Genomic DNA, 22,138 nt, shown 5'->3' with positions numbered 1-22,138 from the left:
CCATTGGTCAGACCTGCTGTAAATTTGGGGACCGCTTCATTGAGCACCTCTGCTTCATCCGCCAAAAGTGGAGTTTCCCAGTGACCAAACATTTTAATTCAGATTCCCAATCAGGTTCTGATACGTCGCTCCTCGTGCCACAATGAGACTATTCCCAGTGTGGAGGAGCAACACCTTATATTCCATCTAGGTAGCCTCCAACCTGATGGCCTTAATATCAATTTCTCTTCTGGTTTAAAAAAAGTTTTTCCCTCCCCCTTCCCTTTTCTTCTATTCCCTATTCTGGCCCCTTACCTCCTTTTAGCTGCCCATCACCTCCCCCTGCGTCCCCTCCTCCTATGGTCTACTGTCTTCTTAATCAGATTCCTTCCTCTTCAGCCTTTTAACTTTCAGACCAACCTGGCTTCACCTTTCACCTTCCAGCAATCCTCCTTCCCCTCTCCCCACCTTTTTTATTGTTTTCCCCCTTCCTTTCCTTTCCTGAAAAAGGGTTTCGTCCAAAATCTCGAATGTTTATTCATTTCTATAGATGCTGTTTGACCTGCTGAATTCCTCCAGCACTTTGTGTGTGTTGTTTACCCATGGGTTGCTCAGTTTATTTATTTAGAGATTTTAGTGTGGATTTGGCCCTTCTGGCCTGTCGAGCTGCACCACCACCAAAGCCCGACAACTCTCTTTTAACTCTAATCTGATCATGGCACAATTTACAATGACCAATTAACCTACCCGGTATGTCTTTGGATTGAGGGAGGAAACCAGCGGACCTTGTGAAAACATGTCGTACAGCGACTTATAGAGGATGCGGGGACTGAACTCCGATAACCTGAGCTGTTATAGGGTTGCACTAACTGCTATGCTACTGTGGCATTGTAATCTTTCCCACCTCAGTCACCCAGAAGAATCTGCTTCTCCTTGGGATGCAGACCAAGATTTTTACATGGTTAGTGTGTAAGACCTCCTTAGTCTCATCTTAAGCTGCCGAGGATGGAACATCTGCAACAATAACCTTAATGTGTTGAGTCTATGTGAGCGTGAGCCAAAGGATCAAATTCCACAGAAGTCACTGAGATGCCAGATTAACTCTAGGATGATGGCATTCCTGCTCTGGTTTCTCCCACTTTCAGGAGGGTGAAGCCAATTATGACTGTGTGACTAAGCATAGCTCCAATGCCATATTCATTTTTGCTGAGGACACTGTTGGCCAAGTCAAAGGTGGTAATGAATCGGCATATAGGAGGGAGTTTGAAAATCTGGTTGCATGGTGCCACAACAACAACCTCTCACTCAATGTCAGCAAGATCAGGGAGCTGATTATTTGCTTGAGGAGGAGGAAACTGGAGGTCCATGAGCCAGTCCTCATCAGCAGATCCGACAGTAACTTTAAATTCCTTGGTGTTGTTATTTCATGCCCAGCACATAAGTGCAATAAGAAGAGCATAAGACCATTTGGCATAGGAGTAGAATTAGGCCATTCATCCCATCGAGTCTGTTCTGCCATTCTATCATGGCTGATCTGGAATCCCACTCAACCCAATACACCTGCTTTCTTGCCGTATCCTTTGATGCCCTGACCAATCAGAAATGATCAACTTATGCATTAAGTATACCCATGGACTTGGCCTCCACCACAGTCTGTGGCAGAGCATTCCACAGATTCATTACTCTGGCTAAAAGAATTCCTCCTTACCTCCATTCGAAAAGGTCACCCCTCAATTTTGAGGCTGCGTCCTCTGGTTCTGGATACCCCCACCATAGGGTACATCCTCTCCATATCCACCCTATCTAATCCTTTCAACATTTGGTGGGTTTCAGTGAGATCCCCTGCATTTTTCTAAATTCAGTGAGCACAGGCCCAAAGCTGCCAAACGCTCCTCATATGTTAACCACTTCGTTTCCAGAATCATCGTCGTGAACCTCCTCTGGACTCTATCCGATGACAACAAGGCCTTTCTGAAATATGGGACCCAAAACTGTTGTCAATACTCCGAGTGCGGCCGGACTAGTGAATTATAAAGGCTCAGCATTATCTCCTTGCTTTTTTATTCTATTCTTGAAATAAATGCCAACTTTGAATTTGCCTTCTTTACTGCAGACTCAACCTGTAAATTAACCTTTTGGGAGTCTTGCACGAGAACTAAGTCCCTCTGCACCTTTGATGTTTGAATCTTCTCCCCGTTTAGATAATAGTCTGCACTGTTGTTCCTTTTACCAAAATGCATAATCATAGATTTCCCAACACTGTATTCCCAACACTTTTTTGACCATTCTTCCAATTTGTCTAAGTCCTGCTGCAAACATATAAGTCCTCAGCATTACCTACCTTTCCACCTATCTTTGTATCATCCACAAACTTTGCCACAAAGCCAACAGTTCCATTATCCAAATCATTGAGAAACTCTGTAATGAGTAATTGTCCCAATACTGACCCCTGAGGAACACCACTAGTCACTGGCAGCCAACCTTTTATTCCCACTAGCTTCCTCCTGCCTGTCAGTCATTCCTCTATCCATGCCAGTATCTTTCCTATAATGCCATAGGATTTGATCTTGTTAAGCAGCCTCAGGTGCGGCACCTTATCAAATGTCTTTTGAAAATCCAAGTGAATGACATCCACTATCTCTCCTTTGTCCACCCTGCTTGTTATTTCCTCAAAGAACTCTTAACAGTTTTGTCAGGCAAGATTTCCCTTCACAGAAACCATGTTGACTTTGACTTATTTTATCATTAGTCCCCAAGTACCCCGAAACTTCATCCTTAATAATAGACTCCAACATTTTCCCAACCACTGAGGTTAGGCTAACTGGCTTATAGTTTCCTTTCTTTTGCCTTCCTCCTTCTTAAAGAGTGGAGTGACATTTACACATTTGCACTCCAAGTAAAGAAAGCATGGTGGAGCCTCTACTTCCTGAGGAGTTTATGAAAATTTGGCATGACATCTAAAACTTTAACAAATCTCTGGAGATGTGTAGTGGAGAGTACGTTAACTGGCATCACAGCTTTGTATGGAAACACCAATGTCCTTGAATGGAAACTCCTACAAAAAGTAGTGGATATGGCCCAGTCCATCATGAACACAGCTACACACAAAATGATGTTGCAAGAGTTGCAAGAATGCAGCAACTATCATCAGGGATCAGGGACCCCCCCCCTCCCACAACCACCAGGTTCAGGAACAGGTATCACCCCTCAACCATCAGGCTCTTGAACCAAAGAGGATAACTTCACTCAACTTCACTTGCCCCATCATTGAAATGTTTCCACAACCAATGGACTCACTTGCAAGAAATCTTCATCTCATGTTTTCAATATTTATTGTTTATTTATTATTAGTATTTCTTTATTTTTGTATTTGCATTTTATTGTCTTTTGCACACTGATTGAATGCCCAAGTTGATGTGTCTTTCATGGTTATTATTCTATGGATTAATTAAGTATGCCAGCAAATAAATTAATCTTGGGTTGTATATGATATACTTTGATAAATTTACTTTGAACATTGTGTCTCACATCTTACATATTAATATTAAAGTATCTTGACAGCTTCTTCCGCCAAGCCATAAGACTACTAAACTCCCTGCCACTACTAGTTTTCATTGTGCATGAAGCAGCAGTAGCATCACACTGATTACTTTTTACTTGTATCGTTTATACACCTAATTATTTGTTAAATTTATTTGTGATAATACAAATTTATGTGTAAGTTATATGTTCTGTGCTGTCCACATTGATCCAAAGGAACTTTGTCTCATTTGGTAGTATACATACGTACGGTTGAATGACAATAAACTTGAACTTGAGTTCCCAAGTTAGGAGTCCAGTCAATGCAGAATGAGATGAGGCAAGTACTCACAAGGGCTGGTAGAAGATAATTGCGTGCCAGGAAATGTTGGACAATTACTTTATTCTCCATCAAAGGTATTCTTCATATAAAAGATGAAGAATGTGCACCATGGTAGTGTAGTGGTTAGCATGACACTATCACAGCTAGAGCATAAAGTTCGGAGTTCTTTGGTGCACTCTGTAAGGAGTCATAGTCATAGTGTCATAGAAAATACAGCACAGAAACAGGCCTTTTGGCCCATCTAGTATGTGCTGAACCACTTAAACTGCCTACTCCAGTTGACCTGCACCCAGACCATAGCCCTTGATACCCCTACCATCTATGTACCTGGCCAAACTTCTCTAAAACATTAAAATCGAGCTCATGTGCACCACTTGTGCTAGTTGCTCATTCCATACTCCCATGATCCTGAGTGAAAAAGATTCCCCTCGTTCCCCTTAAACTTTTCATCCTTCACTGTTAACCTATGACTTCTAGTTGTAGTCACACCCAACCTCAATGGAAAAGCATGTTCATATTTACCCTAACTATACCCCTCATAATTTTGATACCTCTATCAAATCTCCCCTCAATCTTCTATGTTCCAAGGAATAAAGTCCTAACCTATTCAATCTTTCCTTATAACTCAGGTCCTCTAGTTCTAGCAATATCCTTGTAAATTTTCTCTATACTCTTGCAACCTTATTTACATCTTTCTTGTAGGCAGGTGTCCAAAATCACACACAGTTTTGGCTCCATGCATAGATTACCATACTGATCTTCCAGAGGACCTATTTTGTCCCTTGCCATCCATCCTTTTGTTCTTAACATAATCTGTAGAATCCCTTTGGATTCTCCTTCACTTTGTCTCGAAGGGTAACCTCATGCTGTCTTTTAGTTCTCCTGATTTCTTTTTTAAGTGTTCTCTTACATTTCTTATATTCTAAGTACCTCAATTGTTCCTACCTGTCATAACACCTCCTTGTTTTTCCTCAACCAGGGCCTCAATATCTCTTAAAACCCAAGGTTCTCTAAACCTGTTATCTTTACTTTTTGTTCAGACAGCCACATACAAGGTTTGTACTCTCAAAATTTTATTTTTGAAGGCCTCCCACTTACTAAATACACCTTTGCTTGTCTCAATCCCCTCTTGCCATATCTTTTCAGATACCATCAGTTGGCCTTTCACTAACTTAAAATCTCAGCACGTGGACCAGACCTATCTCTTTCCATATTTGCTTTGAAACTAGTGTCATTATGATCACCAGATGCAAACAAACTTCTGTCACCTGCCCTATCTCATTCTCTAATAGGAGATCAAGAATTGCACTTTCCATGGAAGAGATTCCAAAGATCCAAAAATCTGATGTCCTCCCTCCTATACCAACTCCTTACCCGCATGTTAAACTGTATGATCTTCCTACTTAAGGTCTCATTAGGACAAAGCATGGGTACCAATCCTGAGATCACAACCCTGGAGGTCCTGTCCTTTAACTTAGTACAGGTGACCCCTGTTTTTCAAACGTTCACTTTACAACAGCTCGCTGTTACGAAAGACCTACATTAGTACCCGTTTTCGCTAACCAAAGAGGATTTCTGCTTTTATGAAAAAAAGATGCCTGCTTTATACGTGTGTTTACCCCAAGAAAGACTACCATGACCATGAAGTCTTGTGCGGGCAGTTGTGTGCGTATGCGTGTACATGCATATGTGTATGCGTGTATGTGCCGATTTTTTTTTCTCCAAATCATTTTTGGCTTGCTGTCTTCCCGATTCTGATAAGCGAAACTACACTGTATATACAATACTTCTACTTTATATAGGCTGTATATTTATATAATTCCTGCTTTTACTATATGTTAGTGTTATTTTATGATTTGTGTGTTATTTGGTATGATTTGGTAGGTTATTTTTTGGGTCTGGGAATGCTCAAAAATTTTTCCAATATAAATTAATGGTAATTGCTTCTTTGCTTTATGACATTTTGGCTTACAAATGGTCTCATAGGAACGCTTTACCTTCGGATAGCAGGGGAAACCTGTACCTAACTCTCTGAACTCATTTTGCAGAACCTTGTCACTCTTCCTGCCTGTGTCATTGGTACCTATGTGGACCACAACCTCTGGCTGTTCACCCTCCCTCTTAAGAATGCTGGAGTTTCGACCTGAGATGTTCAGGACCCTGCCACCAGGGAGACAACATACCATCCGGGAATCTTGTTCTCGTCCACAGAACCTCTTTTCTGTACCTCTAACTAATGGATTCCCTATCACCACAGCTCACATCTTCTTTGCTCTTCACTTCTGAATCACAGATACTCAATACTAGAGACCTGACCGCAGTGACAATCCTCTGTTAGGTTATTTCTCCACCCCCCGCCCCACCTCACCACCAAAATGGCATATATACCTGTTGTTGAGGGAGATGGCCACAGAAGTATCTGCACTGGCTGTTTAACCCTTTCCCCTTCCTGACTGTCACCCAGTCTCCTTTGTGTTATACCTTGGTGTAACTACATCTCTATATGTTCTCTGTATCAAATCCTCAGCCTCCCAAATGATCCAAAGTGTATCCATTTCCAGCTTCAACTCCTTAACACAAGAGTGTTAGAAGCTGCAGCTTCTTGCAAGTGCAGTCGTCAGGGACTCTGGAGGTCTCCCTGCCTTTCCACGTCCCACAAGAGGAGCATTTAACTATCCTGTCTGGCAACCCTACTGTTCTAACTGTACAAATATAAAGAAGGGAAAAATACCTAAGGAAAAATCTACCTACAGCTTTTTTGACTTCCCTCACTGAAGCCTCTTCCTTGCTAAAGCTACGAAGAGCTAACGCCTCAAAATTCCCATTGTAACACTGTCTACTCCAACAATGGCTGCTGTACTTTCCCCTGCCTTATTTTAATTTGTTCTTGCCAATTAATCCCGATCGCTGATTGACACTGCTCAAAACACCAAACTGCTGTAAATTTATGCCTTGTGTGCTCAACCGGCAAATCTGAAGCTACATCTTCTCACTCTTCGGATCACTGATTGTCACCGCTCAAATCACCAAACTGCCACACTAAGCCTGCGTGTTCTGCATGTGGAATGTGCAAGTTTCCTCCAGGTGCTCTGGTTTCAGATTCAGATTCAGTTTATTGTCATTTAGAAACCACAAATGCAATGCAGTTAAAAAATGAGACAACGTTCCTCCAGAATGATATCACAAAAGCACATGACAAAACAGACTACACCAGAAAATCCACATAACGTTTGGCAATCCCCAATCCAGAGTCCGGAGAAGCTGTTGCGTATTAATATCACGCCACCATCTTAGCGTACTTCCCAGAAAGGAGCTCCAATCCAACCAGACAAAACAAGACCAAAAACTAAAGCTACAAGACCTGCACAAAACCACATAGTGCAAACAATTGATAAAAAAACAGACCATGGGCACAGTAAAAATAGTCCAAAGATGTTAAAAGACCAGAAGTTCAAAAGAAACCACCACACAGTTTCCACAAGTCCTCAGGGTCCCGACTGACTCATCATCCCATGCCAGCGACAGAAGGGAATACCTCCGCTATGGACTTCCACGGCACCGCCCGACTCAGCCTCGCAGACACAGCACACACTGAAAGTGACCTGACCTAGCGGACTCCAAGTCCGTCAAACCTCCGGCACAGCTTCTCCGAACACCATCCTCTGCCGAGCGTATTAAGATGCCCTCGCCAACGGCCATTGGCAACGCGACCCCGAGGACTGGGGGCCTGTTCTTCCCAGCTGAGTCCCAGACCTCACAGCAGCAGCAACAATGAAGAAGGTCTTCCTGGAGATTTCCAGATGTTCCTCCGTGCTCCCACGTACGTTTTTCATTTGATTATGATTGCGCACGGCACCCTGCTTCACAAATAACAGATAATCAGCTCCAGAGTGGCCACTGCAAGCTGCGTTGTGCCGCCATCTTGGAAATTCCTCCCACAATCCAAAGACATCCTTTTTAGTAGGTTAATTGGTCATCATAAGTTGTCCCATGATTAGCTAGGGATAAATTGGGGATTCCTCGGTGGTACAGCTGGAAGGGCCAGTAGGCCTGTTCCATGCTTTATCTTGCAATAAATAAATACACAGTAGGTTTATATCATGTAAAAATATAGACTGCAATGCTAACTGAAATGAGCTGAAATTAAATTCTGTTTAAGGTAATGCCTAAATTGCGATTTTACAGAAATGTGGGCTCTGTAACATTAGGTCTCTACTGTGGTGGAGTAGAGATGTAAGTGATGCCCAGGCCATCACTTCCATTGTAATCTAATTCATAGTCCCACTCACTCCCTCATACACCCTGCATGGAAAGGAGAACGAAGGTGACATGGACACAAAGGAGCTGACAAGAAGTGGGAACATACGAGAGACTGCAGATGCTGGAATCAGTCTTGATGTTGGGTTTTGGCCTGAAATAGCGATGATTCAGTTAATCGAGACAAAACATTGAGAACTCAGCAGGTGCTGAGATGCTGATTGACCTGCTGATTTCTTCCAGTAGATTGGTTGCTGTGGATGAACCAGGAGGTACATCGTCTGTTGAAAGCTAGATCTGTGGCATTCAATTCTGGCAACCCAGGCCTGTACCAGAAAACCAGTTATGATTTGCAGAGGGCTATTTCAAGGACGAAGGAACAATCTTAAACAAGATTGGAGGCAATATCAGATGCATGGTAACTCTGGCAGGGACTGCAAGACATTACTTCCCACAAAGCCGGAGTTCAATCCGGACAAGTGTGAGGTGATGCATTTTGGAAGGACAAACCAGAAGACTGAGTACAGGATTAATGGTCGGTTACTTAAGAGTGTGGATGAACAAAGGGACCTTGGGGTTCAAATCCATACATCCCTCAAGGTCGCTGCACAGGTTGATAGGGTAGTTAAGAAGGCCTATGGGATGCTAGGCTTCATTAACAGGGGGATTGAGTTCAAGAGTAGAGAGGTCATGTTGCAACTCTACAAATCTCTGGTAAGACCGCACTTACGAGTATTGTGTTCAATTCTGGTCACCTCATTATAGGAAGGATGTGGAAGCTACAGAGAGAGAGGGTGCAGAGGAGATTTACCAGGATGTGCCTGGTTTGGAGAACAAGTCATATGAAGCAAGGTTAGCAGAGCTGGGACTTTTCTCTTTGGAGCGTAGAAGAATGAGAGGGGACTTGATAGAGGTCTACAAGATTATGAGAGGCATAGATAGGGTGGATAGTCAGTACCTGTTTCCCAGGGCACCAATAGCAAACACCAGAGGGCATATGTACAAAATTAAGGGAGGGAAGTTTAGGGGAGACATCAGGGGTAAGTTTTTTACACAGAGGGTTGTGAGTGCCTAGAGTGACTTGCCAGAAATGGTGGTGGAGACTAAAACATTAGGGGTATTTAAGAGCCTCTTGGACAGGCATATGGATGAAAGAAAAATGGAGGGTTATGGGGTAGTGTGGGTTTAGTACTTTTTTTTAAGGATTATATGTGTCAGCACAACATGGAGGGCTGAAGGGCCTGTACTGTGCTGTAGTGTTCTATGGTTCTAAAGCGAAACCCAACAGTATGAATGGCAGCGATGCTTCACTACCAAATGAACTCAACCCCTTCTATGCACACTTTGAAAGGGAGAACACAACTACAGCTGTGAAGATCCCTAATGCATCTGATGACTCTGTGATCTCTGTCTCAGAGGCCAATGTTAGCTGTCTTTAAAGAGAGTGAACCCTTGCGAGGCAGAAGGTCCCAATGGAGTACCTGGTAAGGCTCTGAAAACCTGTGCCAACCAACTAGCGAGTGTACTCAAAGACATTTTCAACCTCTCACTGTTACAGGCAGAAGTTCCCACTTGCTTCAAAAAGGCAATAATTATACCAGTGCTGAAGAAGAATAATGTGGGCTGCCTTAATGACTATTGCCCGGTAGCACTCACATCGACAGTGATAAAATGCTTTGAGAGGTTGGTTATGACTAGACTGAACTCCTGCCCCAGCAAGCACCTGGACCCTTTGCAATTTGCCTATCGTCACAATAGGTCAATGGCAGACGCAACCTCCATGGCTCTTCACACAGCTTTAGACCACCTGGATAACACAAACACATACATCAGGATGCTGTTCATCGACTATAGCTCAGCATTTAATACTATCATTCCCACAATCCTGATTGAGAAGTTGCAGAACCTGGGCCTCTGTATCTCCCTCTGAAATTGGATCATTGACTTCCTAATCGGAAGAGCACAGACTGTGCGGATTGGTGATAACATATCTCTTTGCCGACGATCAACACTGACGCACCTCAGGGATGTGTGCTTAGCCCACTGCTCTACTCTCTGTATACACGTGACTGTATGGCTAGGCATTGCTCAAATACCATCTTCAAATTTGCTGACAATACAACCTTTGTCGGTAGAATCTCAGGTGGTGACGAGAGGGCGCACAGGAGTGAGATATGCCAACTAGTGGAATGGTGGCGCAGCAACAACCTGGCACTCAATGTCAGTAAGACGAAACAGCTGATTGTGGACTTCAGGGAGGGTAAGATGAAGGAACACATACCAATCCTCAGAGGGTTTGGAGATGGAGAGAGTGAGCAACTTCAAGTTCCTGGGTGTCAAGATCTCTGAGGATCTAACCTGGTCCCAACATATCGATGTAGTCATAAAGAAGACAAGACAGCAGCTATACTTTATCAGGAGTTTGAAGTGATTTGGCATGTCAACAAATACACTCAAAAACTTCTATAGTTGTACCATGGATAGCATTCTGACAGGCTGCATCACTGTCTGGTATGGGTGGGGGAGGGTGGGGGCTACTGCACAGGACTGAAAGAAGCTGCAGAGAGTTGTAAATCTGGTCAGCTCCATCTTGGGTACTACCCTACAAAGTACCCAGGACATCTTTAGGGAGTGATGTCTCAGAAAAGGCAGCGTCCATTATTAAAGACCTTCAGCACCCAGGGCATGCCCTTTTCTCACTGTTACCATCAGGAAGGAAGGAGGTACAGAAGCCTGAAGGCACACACTTAGTGATTCAGGAACAGCTTCTTCCCCTCTGCCATCCGATTCCTAAATGTACTTTGAAGCTTTGGACACTACCTCACTTTCTTTTAATACACAGTATTTCTGTTTTTACACATTTTTAATAATCAATTCAATATACAGTGGCATGCAGAAGTTTGGGCACCCCTGGTCAAAATTTCTGTTGTGTATAGCTAAGCGAGTAAAAGATGAACTGATCTCCAAAAGTTATAAAGTTAAATATGAAACATTCTTTTCAACATTTTAAGCAAGATTAGTGTATTATTTTTGTTATGTACAATTTTAGAGTGAGAAAAGGAAAGGAGCACCATGCAAAAGTTTGGGCACCCCAAGAGATTTGAGCTCTCAGATAACTTTTACCAAGGTCTCAGACCTTAATTAGCTTGTTGGGGCTATGGCTTGTTCACAGTCATCGTTAGGAAAGGTCAGGTGATGCAAATTTCAAAGCTTTATAAATACCCTGACTCCTCAAACCTTGTCCCAACAATCAGCAGCCATGGGCTCCTCTAAGCAGTTGCCTAGCACTGTGAAAATTAAAATAAATGATGCTCACAAAGCAGTAGAAGGCTATAGGAAGGTAGCAAAGCATTTTCAGGTAGCCGTTTCCTCAGTTCATAATGTAATTAAGAAATGGCATTTAACAGGAACAGTAGAGGTCAAGTTGAGGTCTGGAAGACCAAGAAAACTTTCCGAGAGAACTGTTTGTAGGATTGCTAGAAAGGCAAATCAAAATCTCAGTTTGACTGCAAAAGATCTTCAGTAAGATTTAGCAGACTTAGCACTGTTCTACTGTTCAGTGACACCTGCACTAATATGATCTTCATGGAAGAGTCATCAGAAGAAAACCTTTCCTGCACCCTCATCACAAAATTCATATAACCTTATAACAATTACAGCATGGAAACAGGCCATCTCGGCCCTTCTAGTCCATGCTGAACACTTACTCTCACTTAGTCCCACCGACCTGCACTCAGCCCATAACCCTCCATTCCTTTCCTGTCCATATACCTATCCAAATTTACTTTAAATGACAATACCGAACCTGCCTCTACCACTTCTGCTGGAAGCTCATTCCACACAGCTACCACTCTCTGAGTAAGGAAATTCCCCCTCGTGTTACCCCTAAACTTTTGTCCCCTAACTCTCAACTCATGTCCTCTTGTTTGAATCTCCCCTACTCTCAATGGAAAAAGCCTATCCATGTCAACTCTAGCTATTCCCATCATAATTTTAAATACCTCTATCAAGTCCCCCCCTCAACCTTCTACGCTCCAAAGAATACAGACCTAACTTGTTCAACCTTTCTCTGTAACATAGGTGCTGAAACCCAGGTAACATTCTAGTAAATCTTCTCTGTATTCTCTCTATTTTGTTGACATCTTTCCTATAATTCAGTGACCAGAGCTGCACACAATACTCCAAATTTGGCCTCACCAATGCCTTGTACAATTTTAACATTACATCCCAACTCCTATACTCAATGCTCTGATTTATAAAGGCCAGCATACCAAAAGCTTTCTTCACCATCCTATCCACATGAGATTCCACCTTCAGGGAACTATGCACCATTATTCCTAGATCACTCTGTTCTACTGCATTCTTCAATGCCCTACCACTTACCATGTATGTCCTATTTTGATTATTCCTACCAAAATGTAGCACCTCACACTTATCAGCATTAAACTCCATCTGCCATCTTTCAGCCCACTCTTCTAACTGGCCTAAATCTCTCTGCAAGCTTTGAAAACCTACTACATTATCCACAACTTCTTATCCACATACTATCTTAGTATCACCTGCATACTTACTAATCCAGTGTACCACCCCATCATCCAGATCATTAATCTATATGACAAACAACATTGGACCCAGTACAGATCCCTGAGGCACACCACTAGTCACCGGCCTCCAACCTGACAAACAGTTATCCACCACCACTCTCTGGCATCTCCCATCCAGCCACTGTTGAATCCATTTTACTACTTCAATATTAATACCTAATAATTGAACCTTCCTAACTAACCTTCCATGCGGAACCTTGTCAGAGGCCTTACTGAAGTCCATATAGACAACATCCACTGCTTTACCCTCGTCAACTTTCCTAGTAACCTCTTCAAAAAATTCAATAAGATTTGTCAAACATGGCCTTCCACGCACAAATCCATGTTGACTGTTCCTAATCAGACCTTGTCTATCCAGCTAATTATATATACCATCTCTAAGAATACTTTACATTAATTTACCCACCACTGATGTGAAACTTACAGGCCTATAATTGCCAGGTTTACTCTTAGAACCCTTATTAAACAATGGAACAACATGAGCAATACGCCAATCCTCCGGCACCATCCCCATTTCTAATGGCATTTGAAATATTTCTGTCAGAGCCCCTGTTATTTCTACACTAACTTCTCTCAAAGTCCTAGGTAATATCCTGTCAGGACCCGGAGATTTATCCACTTTAATATTCCTTAAAAGTGTCAGTACTTCCTCTTCTTTAATTGTCATAGTTTCCATAACTTCCCTACTTGTTTCCCTTACCTTACACAATTCAAAATCCTTCTCCTTAGTGAATACTAATGAAAAGAAATTGTTCATAATCTCCCCCATCTCTTTTGGCTCCATACGTAGCTATCCACTCTGATTCTCTGAGGGACCAATTTTATCCCTCACTATCCTTTTGCTATTAATATAACTGTAGAAACCCTTTGGATTTATTTTCACCTTACTTGCCAAAGCAACCTCGTATCTTTTAGCTTTTCTATTTTCTTTCTTAAGAGTCCTTTAACATTCTTTATATTCCTCGAGCACGTCATTTACTCCATGCTGCCTATATTTATTGTAGATCTCTCTCTTTTTCTGAACCAAGTTTCCAATATCCCTTGAAAACCATGGCTCTCTCAAACTTTTAAACTTTCCTTTCAACCTAACAGGAACATAAAGATTCTGTACCCTCAAAATTTCACCTTTAAATTACTTTCATTTCTCTATTACATCCTTCCCATAAAAGAAATTGTCCAAATCCACTCCTTCTAAATCATTTCACATCTCCTCAAAGTTAGCCTTTCTCCAATCAAAAATCTCAACCCTGGGTCCAGTCCTATCCTTTTCCATAATTATATTGAAACTAATGGCATTTTGATCACTGGACCCGAAGTTCTCCCCAACACATACCTCCGTCACCTGACCTATCTCATTTCCTAACAAGAGATCCAACACTGCCCTTCTCTAGTTGGTACCTCTATGTATTGCTGCAAAAAACTATCCTGCACACATTTTACAAACTCCAAACCATCCATTCCTTTTACAGTATGGGCTTCCCAGTCTATGTGTGGAAAATTAAAATCTCCCACAATCACAACCCTGTGCTTACTACAAATATCTGCTATCTCCTTACAAATTTGCTCCTCCAATTCTCACTCCCCATTAGGTCATCTATAATACACCCCTATAAGTGTTACTACACCTTTCCCATTCCTCAATTCCACCCAAATAGCCTCCCTAGACAAGCCCTCTAATCTATCCTGCCAGAGCACCGCTGTAATATTTTCTCTGACAAGCAATGCAACACCTCCCCTTGTTCCTCTAATTCTATCACACCCAAAGCAACGAAATCCAGGAATATTTAATTCAGCGTCAGAAGTTTGCAAAGGAACATCTAAACAAGCCTGATGCATTTTGAAAACAAGTCCTGTGGGCTGATGAATTTAAAATAGAACTTTTTGGCCGCAATGAGCAAAGGTACGTTTGGAGAAAAAAAGCTACGAGATTTCATGAAAAGAACACCTCTCCAACTGTTAAGCACAGGGGATGAATCGATCATGCTTTGGGCTTGTGTTGCAGCCAGTGGCACAGGGAACATTTCACTGGTAGAGGGAAGAATGAATTCAATTAAATACCAGCAAATTCTGGAAGCAAACATCACACCATCTGTAAAAAAGCTGAAGATGAAAAGAGGATGGCTTCTATAACAGGATAATGATCCTAAACACACCTCAAAATCCACAATGGACTACCTCAAGAGGCACAAGCTGAAGGTTTTCCCCGATTTTCATTGAAAATCTGTGGATAGACCTCAAAATCTGTGGATAGACCTCAAAAGAACAGTGCATGCAAGAAGGCCCAAGAATCTCACAGAACTAGAATCCCCCAAACAAGAATTAAAAGACTAATTGGCTACAGAAAGTGTTTACAAGCTGTGACACTTGCCAAAAGAGGTGTTACTAAGTACTGACCATGCAGGGTGCCCAAACTTTTGCTTCGTGCCCTTTTCCTTTTTTGTTATTTTGAAAGTGTAAACGATGGAAATAAAAAAGTAAAAAGTAATGCCGGTGATAATAAATCTGATTCTGATTCTGGGGCTGTTGTCAAGAAGCAGGAGCTTGGAAGATTTAATACTGTACATGCAAGTGATAGGTTGGGGGTCAGTCACTGTCAGAGAGCAGGAGAAGTGGTGACCACCTGTGGAGGCTTCAGGTTATACAGTACCTTATTGACAAGTAGCAGCCAAATGGAACTTTCTCCTGGAGCGTAATTTGAACAGAGGTAGGTGGTATTGCCATTCCATTCTGCATGTGAGAATAAAGCAGCCCTACCCACTGGGTCATCACTGTCAAACGCAGGCCTCTATCCTGCCCCTGCTGAAGAGCACTATCAAAACTGTACATTGCTATAAAACTGTGCAGTCATTCCTAATGCAGATAGTGGACTCCCTTCAAACAGTGCTTTCAAGGATTGCATCCTCCAAATCGTCAGTTTAATTCTAACATTTAAGATGATTGTTGATTCTTCAAATTCTTCTTAGTTCTTAACTTGTTGAATTAGTAAAATAATTTCATTTTCACTCTCGGCCATTTCTGGCATCTGTAAACCTGAATGCTTGAAGCCACAGTGAGCTTTTTGAACACAAACATGCAAATGACGTTATTTAAAAACTGCTCCAAGCATGGTATAGTGTCTAACGGCCGCACTGACGCTAGTTAGAAAAAGTTTGGCAATAGTCTTCTGCCCCAATTAAGCAGCATAGTGCCCCAAATAAACAAAGGGAATTCTGGTTATTTTCTAGATTTGGTTTTGTTCTTTAAGAAATGAGCGGCTGCCCTGATTAACCGACGGCCCAATTAACCAGAATCCACTGTATATTAAAAAAGTGTTCATTGGTGAAATTTTGGATAGCGAAGAAGTTTGAAAAAGAATACAGGCCAATTGGAAATTTAGGTAGAGATTTGGAATAGAGTGTTTATTCCAGACAGGTGTGAGTTGATGAAAATGTGAAAGAAAATTATACCGTAAATGGTAGTCCCTTAGGAGCATTGATGTACAGAGAGATCATGGGGTATAGCTCTCTGGGGTGTGGTAACAGTTCAGCATGGACTAAATGGGCTGAAGGGTTCTGCTGTAGTGCTCTATGACTCTAAATGGACAAGGTAGTAAAGAAGATGTTTGGCATACTTGCCTTTACCGGTTGGAGCACTGGTATAAAACTTTCATTATGCCACACTTGGAGTATTGTGTGCAATTCTAATTGCCATACTTTAGGAAGAATGTGCATACTTTGGAGAGGATACAAGAAAGGTTTGTGAGGACATTGCGTGGATTGGAGTATATTAAGGGGAGAGGTTGGCCAGACTTGGGGGGGTTTTTTCTATGTGGTGGGTGTGACCTGAAAAAATATATATAATTGAGAAGTATATAATATTGGCATAGATAGGGTAGATAGTTTGAGTCTTTTCTTAAGGGTGGAAATATCAAATGTCAATAAAAATGTCAGATGGAATTTAATGCAGACAAGTGTGAGGTGTTGCACTTTGGCAGGACAAACTAGGGTAGGACTTAAAGTGTGAATGATAGGGCACTGAGGAGTGTGGTAAAACAAAGGGATCTGGGTATAGAGATCCATAATTCCTTGAAAATCACATCACAGGTAGATAGATTTGTAAAGAGCTTTTGGCATGTTGGCCTTCATAAATCAGAACATTGAGTACAGGAGCTGGAATGTTAAATTGAAGTTTTACAAGATGTTGGTGAGACTGAATTTAGAGTGTAATGCACTGGTAAAGGTTTTACTACTAATGTTGCGGGGTATTTCGTGTAATGGTCTGTCTGTAGAAGCAGTGTTTGGGTTATGGTGGGAGATAAAGGAGGCTTAGGAATGAGGGCCATACCATCAAAGGTTCTGGAGAAGACTGGGGGAGTGTTTTTGTAACAGACACCGGTGATGGGTCTTTGTCTTTGTTCAGCGGGATATGTAGAGAGAAGAAGCTGGAGAAAACTGGTTGTAGGGTTCAATCCGGTAGGGAAACGCAATTTGATGGAGCTCAGGAGTGGAGGTCTGCCAAGGATCGGTGAATATGGCTCTTGGAAGATGTGAGCTTCAACCTGTGCACATTTGGCTGAGTAATTATAATGGGCCCTTTTAGGTTTTTTCTTTCTTTTCATTACTAACTCTTTGGCTAAGTTAATGTTCATAAAATATACTTTATAATTGTATGCAGTGTGTGATGTGTTATTTTATGCTGACTGGCTATTGCAATGCAGTAAATCATACAGCATTCACACAAACCGGGGTTTGGGTGGGCAAGACATCCTGAGCTCAAGGATTTGGCAGGACCAAAGTCGTATCCACCCTAGACAGACATACGAAGCCAGGAAAGGTGGGTTTATCGCCACAGAATCTAGTGGCTGTTAGCGAAGGGCTAACCAGCCACATTTCCAGTGACACACAGAAAAGGGGGTTTCACTGTGGTGGTATCGTCCCAGATTGAATTTGTTAAAATGCTGTGTGATTGTCTTAGTATTAGAAGAGATAATAGGACTTGTTGTTTCAATCCCTATGATAAGGATGTTGGCAGTGGGCTTGGAGTGGTGACAATGAGGGTAGGTACGTCATCGGGATCACCAGGTGGGCACCCTCCTTCTTTGGTGCCAAACTAGAAGCACCACAGCTTGAGTTTTCCTGGCAGCAAGGTCTTGTTGATGCCAGCTATGTGCATGATGGTATCCTTTTTGAGTTGTTTGAACTGCTTGGTGTCCTTGAACTTAGCATCATACCATCGGCCCAAGCTCTTCACTGGCATTTCTGGAACAGTTGGGACAGGTGTTCCGTCAATGTGAAATCTTTGATCCGTGACTTGACCTTAGATGATGGAGATGCTTCTGCACTTGCTGGGCTTGATCTTCATCCTCGCCCATGAGATGTTTTGGTGAAGCTTTTCCAGAAGTCTCGGTGCAGAAGTCCGCCACCTCCAACGGGCTGCTCTCAGGATAAGGCTTTTCATTCCAGGACGAAGGAGATGTCTTCCTTTTTTAAACAAAGGGGCTTCCCTTCTTCCACCACCAACTCTGCTCTCAAATGCATCTCTCCCATTTCCCACACATCTGCCCTCACCCCATCCGCCCGCCACCCCACTTGGGATAGGTTTCCCCTTGTCCTCACCTACCACCCCACCAGCCTCCAGGTCCAACGTGTAATTCTCCGTAACTTCCGCCACCTCCAACGGGATCCCACTACCAAGCACATCTTTCCCTCCCCCTCTCTTTCTGCTTTCCGCAGGGATCGCTCCCTACGCAACTCCCTTGTCCACTCGTTCCCCCCCATCCCTTCCCACCAATCTCCCTCCTGGCACTTATCCTTGTAGGTGGAACAAGTGCTACACCTGCCCTTACACTTCCTCCCTCACCACCATTCAGGGCCCCAGACAGTCCTTCCAGGTGAGGCGACACTTCACCTGTGAGTCGGCTGGTGTGGTATACTGCATCCGGTGCTCCCGGTGTGGCCTTTTATATATTGGTGAGACCCGACGCAGACTGGGAGACCGTTTCACTGAACACCTACGCTCGGTCTGCCAGAAAAAGCAGGATCTCCCAGTGGCCACACATTTTAATTCCACGTCCCATTCCCATTCTGATATGTCAATCCATGGCCTCCTCTATTGTCAAGATGAAGCCACACTCAGGTTGGAGGAACCACTGGGTAGCCTCCAACCTGATGGCATGAACATTGACTTCTCTAACTTCCGTTAATGCCCCTCCTCCCCTTCTTACCCCATCCCTGACATATTTAGTTGTTTGCCTGTTCTCCATCTCCCCCTGGTGCTCCCCCCTCCCCCTTTCTTTCTCCTGAGGCCTCCCGTCCCATGATCCTTTCCCTTCTCCAGCTCGGTATCACTTTCACCAATCACCTTTCCAGCTCTTAGCTTCATCCCACCCCCTCCGGTCTTTTCCTATCATTTTGCATTTCCCCCTCCCCCCACTACTTTCAAATCTCTTACTATCTTTCCTTTCAGTTAGTCCTGACGAAGGGTCTCGGCCCAAAACATCGACAGTGCTTCTCCTTATAGATGCTGCCTGGCCTGCTGTGTTCCACCAGCCTTTTGTATGTGTTGTTGGTGGAAAGATATAGTGTTAGTTCAGAGTAGCACTGACATAACGGGAGTGGATCTGACTGGTACCATTGTGGTTCCGGGGAATACTTTCCGAGGAAAGGGAAATATAGGTGAGAGTGCTGAATTGGAAGCCAAGTTTCATGTAGCTGAGGGTGGACACTTTAAAGATAAGATGCTCTCATTTCTGCAGAGCGAGGGAAGGAGTGGTCTAATGTGGAAAGTCTGATGAGTCCTCCAGTGAGAGGTGAAAATTCTGAGCTGGTATTGGGCTTTATGTCCCTGACGAATAAATGGCAACATGCACCGGCAGAGAGTCAGTTATCGTAGGCTGAGAATATTCTTGGAAGTTAAGCCCATTCTCAAAGAGGAGGAGGAGTATGAGACTTGGTCGGAGCAGATCTCTCAGATGCTGGATGAGTGGCAGTGCTCTGATAATGTGAAAAGAAAGTGACTGGTAGAGAGTCTAAAACAGGGGTGTCAAACTCATTTGAGGTCACGGGCCGGATTGAGCAAAATGCAGCTTCCATGCGGGCCGGATCAGTCGGACGCGTGCGAACGCAGCTTTCGTTGCCTCCGTTTTTTCAGCCTGCTCTCATGTGTCTCAGTCTCTGCTATAACTACAAAGTGTTTCACTTTACAAATTCCGTTTCTTATGAAGAAGACTGCCGAGCAAGACTGCCGAATAAACACTAAAAACCCTGAAAACCTGGTACCTGAATAAACTCAGCATTAGCCATATCATAGGCCATAGGCGCTTCGATTACTGGGGCCAGCTTTAATAGTAATTAGATATTATCTCGCGGGCCAAAGATAATTCCACCGCGGGCTGGATTTGGCCCGCGGGCCTTGAGTTTGACATATATGGTCTAAAAGGTCCAGCTGCTGAAGCCATGAGGTCCTTTAAGGCAGAGATCCCCTTAGCTACTTCTGTGGGCTACATGCAAGCACTAGAAAATATTTTTGGCATGACAGGAAGCCCAATGGAGTTTATGACTGGGTTTAGGAGCATACTTCAGAAGGGGAAAAAACTTTCTGCCTACATTTTTTGGCTAGAGAGACATCTGCATTGCTAGTGGCACAGAGGGCCATTCAAGTGGCTGAGGTGAATCAATTAAGGATGGACCAAGTGGCGAAGCGCGCCCAGTTACAAGACATGATCGCTTGCAGCCTCTGAATGTCTAGTAAGGTGCCCCCCCCCCCATTTGTTGAGCTGATCAGAGAAGTAGAAGAGGAGAAAAATGTGTTGCAGGAGAGGTAGTAGCCTGTTACTGAAGTGACCTCTGATGTCCCACAGATAGGGATGTTCCAGGAGTTCATGGCAGATTTTAGAGCTGAGGTATCCCGATTGTTATCAGCGGGTATTGCCCCAAGCATGACAGAGCCGATAAGGAGGTGGACCCACTGAGGGGGCATACTAAGCAGAGGGCTGTTATTGAACGGGGTCCCTGGGAAAGGGGAGTGGCTGGTATTATCTGTTACAACTATGGTAAGGAGGGGCACTTCAGGCGGGAGTGCGAAGGATGGGAAAATCTTCAGAAAGTGACCCCTCAGTTACTTAATCAGAAAGGGAAGTGGGGAAATTTCGAGAGACCCAGTGAGGGAACTGCCTGGCTTCTTGGGGAGAACATGTTCCAGTCAGTGTATCAAGGAACAGAAAACCCTATTCCTCAGGGCTTAGTGGGGCCAAGCTGCAGTGCATCCCAATGGATCGAGGTTATTTATGCTAGAGCCGTACTCAACACAGGTTACTCTGCTGTACTGATCCTTCTCCAACCGGTATTTGACACATTCACCATTGATGCCACTCAGGGCCTGAGAGCTCTGCAGTCTTAGTACTGATGACTACCTGTATGATGGTTACTTGTTGTTGAAGCTGCAGTTTTCGGAGGCAGATGTGGGATTAACTGAGGTCCTTGATATGTTAGTGTTGTTTGGACACGGTTGAGAAGAGTGGAACTTCACTTCTTGTGGGAACAAATACTCCAATTCTGAGGAGGCTAGTGGGAGCCTGCAAGGGGAAAGTTGGAGAGAGCTTTCTGAAAAACTTGTCAATTTACCGTGTTCAGAACTGATCTTGAGGAAGTGAGTGCCTGTCCTAGGCTGGACGATGAGCACAAATGAGAAACTGTGTGGTAGACCCAGTCCGAACCCATCATGTTACGGCCTGGGGAAGTAGCCAGAGTGACAGGAAACCCCAAATTTCCCGGAGTGCCTGATGCCGAGGCCCTCCCAGTGGATACTCTGGATGACCATGAGGAGGAGTCACGCTTATCTGCTGGAGTACAGGTGAGGCCCAAACTGCAGAAGCCGTCAGTTGTACAGGTGAAATAGGATTACAGTAATTGTTAGGAACACCTCAGAGAGGGAGGTCACCCTCAGGTGGCGAATGCTGATAGCACACTTTTTTCCGGTGATGTCTAGTTTTCTGGGGAGACAAGTATGAGAGAAATCATCTTCTGGAAAGGGAAAGTTAACAGCCAAGTCATTCAGCTTTGGTAACTCCCTGATTTCTGGAAGTTGACAGAGAAGATGTTGAAGTTTGGAAGTGTCTTTTCTACTGACAAGTTTGATGTAGGTTGTTCCAGGAGTACTTGTCACACTATCCGAGTGACAGAGGACATGCCTTTCAGAGAAAGGTCTCAGTGATTGGCACCCGCTGAGGTGGAGGATGTTTGATAGCATCTGTGGAAGGAAGCTGAGATTATCACAGTCCAGGACCAGTATGTCCCCCATAGTGGTGATGAGTAAGAAGAATGTGAAGGTATGAATGTGTGTTGATTATTGGACTCTGAACTGATGCACAGTCCCCGACCAGTATACTGTTCTGAGGATTGAGGACACACTGGCCTGCCTGAGTGGAACAAAGTGATTCATTGTACTGGACCTAAGAAGT

General features: G+C 43.5%; 1 protein-coding gene across 4 annotated transcripts in view; it reads right to left on the bottom strand.

Moving 5' to 3' along the window:
- LOC140742074 (hyaluronidase-like) overlaps positions 1–22,138 on the bottom strand; it is an 88,841-nt gene that overhangs the window by 21,099 nt on the left and 45,604 nt on the right. The window lies entirely within an intron of this gene.

Source organism: Hemitrygon akajei, chromosome 19 (genome assembly GCF_048418815.1).
Source record: "Hemitrygon akajei chromosome 19, sHemAka1.3, whole genome shotgun sequence".
Classification (NCBI taxonomy): domain Eukaryota; kingdom Metazoa; phylum Chordata; class Chondrichthyes; order Myliobatiformes; family Dasyatidae; genus Hemitrygon; species Hemitrygon akajei.
This window is presented reverse-complemented; position numbering and strand designations above follow the sequence as displayed.